Below are 3,528 nucleotides of genomic sequence, written 5' to 3'. Positions count from 1 at the left end.
GCATAATACTTTTGTTTCATGAGTATCACAACACAAACTGCTCTCACTAGATGGCAATAATGCACTGCCGCCCTTCAATACACCACAGAAAAGGAAAAAGCCCATCATCTTGCCTCGCACACAAAGGTACAACGCGATACACAAGCTTTGAAGATGAGACTAGAGAGCTCCAAAATTCTCATTGTTGAGTGATGAGATTATCTGCTTGATTCCACAAGCAAGCTAAACAAAGATTCTTTGCTGCAAGAAATTGGATAATTCAACAATGCAGCTCTCTCTAATTGCAAGAAACCCTTATATTGATAAGATGATGGTTCTGCTTCAGCCTCATATGGCGTTCCTTCAATCTATTTGTGGTATAATGATGGAGCAAAAGAAACCCTTCTACAACACCCTCTTCTGTTAGGGAAGTGGGCTTTGAATGTTTGAACTATGAGTACTGTCGACCGCCTTCGGTGGCCTCTCTCTCTCTCTCGTTTTTGCTCCCTGACTTTTGGCTTATAGCCTTCATCTTGCAAAATGTGACACCTGTAAAGGGTCATGCTTTTTGTCGATCCGTTCCATCCTAAAATTCCGACCTTTACACCATGCGGTTGTGTATGACTTATACTACATTCAATAAAGATTATGAGTGGCCGTCAAAACATCTAGAAAGCCACAAGTCATACATTGCAAACTTACTTTGGTCTTGCAACCCCAAGAGTACTCCCACGCCTCCTCAGGTGTGCTTTTCAATTGGTTGTGCAACCATCTTAAGCTCATGAATGTTGGTAGGCTCTCAAGACCTGTCGGATAATGCATCGGTGGTCGTCTTCCCCGTCTCCACTCGATTCGTGCCCTTTGTCGCTCTTGCTTTGCATCCTCGTATTGTGAAATCCACTTTTGCATCACGGGATTGTGGGCATGCAAAACCGATTGATTTTAGCCTGTAGATCTCCCGTCATTTTTTTCTCAACACCGAGATCGCACATGACAATCCCAAATATGCGCTCATCATCTATGGTTTTCATAGCGTGTCTCGGGCTTTATCAAATACGTCTAGCCACTCTCCAATGTAGGGACTACGATACCAACCAACCTTCTGCCATGCTACCCTCTAGATGTGCCTTCTAACGCACATATCCCTTGAGTATTTTCATGAAACGTTCAAAAAACAACATCCATCTAGAATGCACTATGCCAGCTATTTCCACCTCATCAACTATGTGAACAAGAAAATGCACTTGAATGGTTAGCATGGTAGTAGGAAAATGTTTCTCAAACATGTATACAAACATGCATAAGTCTAGGTCCACATGTGACACATGCTCTGTATCCGCTTGTTTGAAGCCCTGCATGTATACATATGACAATAGATAAGCTTGAGAAAAACCAAGGTTTATAGTGTTTGAGTTTGAGTATATATCATCTGAGCATTCTGTTAGTCCGGGATAGTCATGCATGGTCCACATTATAATGCCTCTGATCAAAGCATTGCGTTGACCTGTGTGTCGACTCATATCCACCACTTTTATGCCAATCCACAATTGTTGTAGCTCTTCCAATAGTGGAGAAAGATACACATCCATATTCTTCACTTTATACCATCCCATCACAATCAAGCTTAGAAACAGGTGACCCTTCTTGGTAGTCAACCACGGGGGAATGTTGTAGACAACTGGTCATACACTGTAAGATGTTGACCTTTGACCAAATGGATTTACGCCATCCATAGGGAGGCCGAGGTGCAAATTTTGAGCTTCCCTGACGGAATCCGGCCATGTATTGTCTATATGCTTCCAAGCCACGTAATCTACAGGAATCTGCATCACACCATCCGAAGATCTATTCTCCTTGTGCCATGATGCTAGGGCGGCGGCCATGGACTTACATTCGAAGAAATGTTTGATGCAAGGCAATAGAGAAAAGTGTCACAAAAATTTCTGCGGGATTTTTTGTCTGTGGAGATCTACTCGATGTCTCTCAGAATCACATTTCGGACACTTCTCCATATCTATGTATTTCCCTCTGAAAAGAATGCACTCGTTAGGACAAGCGTGAATAGAATTGTAATCCATCCCCAAATTTTGTAAGATCTTTCTTGCTTCCTCTCTAGAATCTGGCATCACATTATCATTTGGTAGTATATGCTCTTTGAGCAATCTATACAACAAGAAAATGCGGTACACTTGTGTAAGTAATCTATCGGATCATTATACATTTACAGTTTTTTATTTAAGTAAACACGTTGAAATAGATCACCTGTAAAGTGTTGTGATGTTAGTGTCACTCCATCCAAACTTTGCCTGCATGTTGAGAAGAAGCAGGAGCGCCTTCAATCTAGACACACGTGCTCCACCATACGATGGTGTATCGGCTTCACTTTTCATGTCATCATAGATAAGCCTTTTTGAATCTATGATTGTCTCAATCATTTCATTGATCTCGGGCTCAAACATAGCCTCACTGGGAATGTGGTATGGATGATCACTCTCGAAGCTGTCAAAGGCCACATCTTGTGGCCTTACGTATGCTGCTTGACCGAAGCGTTTGTGAACACGTCTATTGGGTTGCAAGATTGCTGTATGCTAGCGAGCGTCACAGTTTGATGAGTTGTAATTGGCAGCAAATGAATCTATAATAGATGGATCAAACTCGCCAATTCGCAAATGTGCTACAAAGAAACACGTTTGTTGCACAGCATGTTTGTACATAAGATCCTTGTTGAGAGATAAGCGTTTGGATTGGACGGCCCCACATCGTCGTCACTACCCATATTGAATGTAAACACCTTATAACCTGAACATAAATTTAATCTTCCATTGGCTCCTCCATCTCTTATCTCTCTCTCTCTCTCTCTCTCTCTCTCTCTCTCTCTCTCTCTCTCTCTCTCTCTTAATCTCCCTCACAATCAAGGAACCATAGATCACACTATAAACTACCTCAAATTCTCTAGCCATGTCCGATCTTTGCACACCGCGGTCTAGAGGTGCACGGAGATCAGAACCACCGGGTTATAATCTCGTCTTTATTGGTCAATGTATATATTTGTGGGTACAAAAAATCTACACACCCACGTCTACATGACAATCCTGGGTGATTCACAATGGAAAACTTATCGCACCACGTAAGTGCAAGGGAGGGGTTTTTTTTTACAAGTTACTTAAGCGTATAAGTTATGGGTAGGCCCCCAATAATTTATCTCCCAAGCGGGGGGTATCATATTTATAAGGGATGGGGGGGCAGGGGGGAACCTGACCTGGTTTGATTATTTGTAACGATTGGTCAGTGGTGTGTACTAGAACTTGGATGAATTTTGAGGAAGTTTTTTATAAGGTCACACATCAAATTTTGCACCAAGACGGTCATAGATAAGGGCTGATTTGGAGTAGGTCAAGGGTTTATTTACACCAGCTTTGGATGGGTCAGAATTGGATGAGTAGCCAGAGTGCAGACTGATTGGGCATATAGTTTGAAAATCAAACTAATACCACTACAAGAGGCTATTCATATTAGCGACAATCACACAGCGACGCTCAAAAAATAAAT

This window comes from Adiantum capillus-veneris, chromosome 30 (genome assembly GCF_014529385.1).
Source record: "Adiantum capillus-veneris isolate H3 chromosome 30, ASM1452938v2, whole genome shotgun sequence".
Lineage (NCBI taxonomy): Eukaryota > Viridiplantae > Streptophyta > Polypodiopsida > Polypodiales > Pteridaceae > Adiantum > Adiantum capillus-veneris.
The sequence above is the reverse complement of the archived record's forward strand: the minus strand, read 5'-3'. Positions refer to the sequence as shown.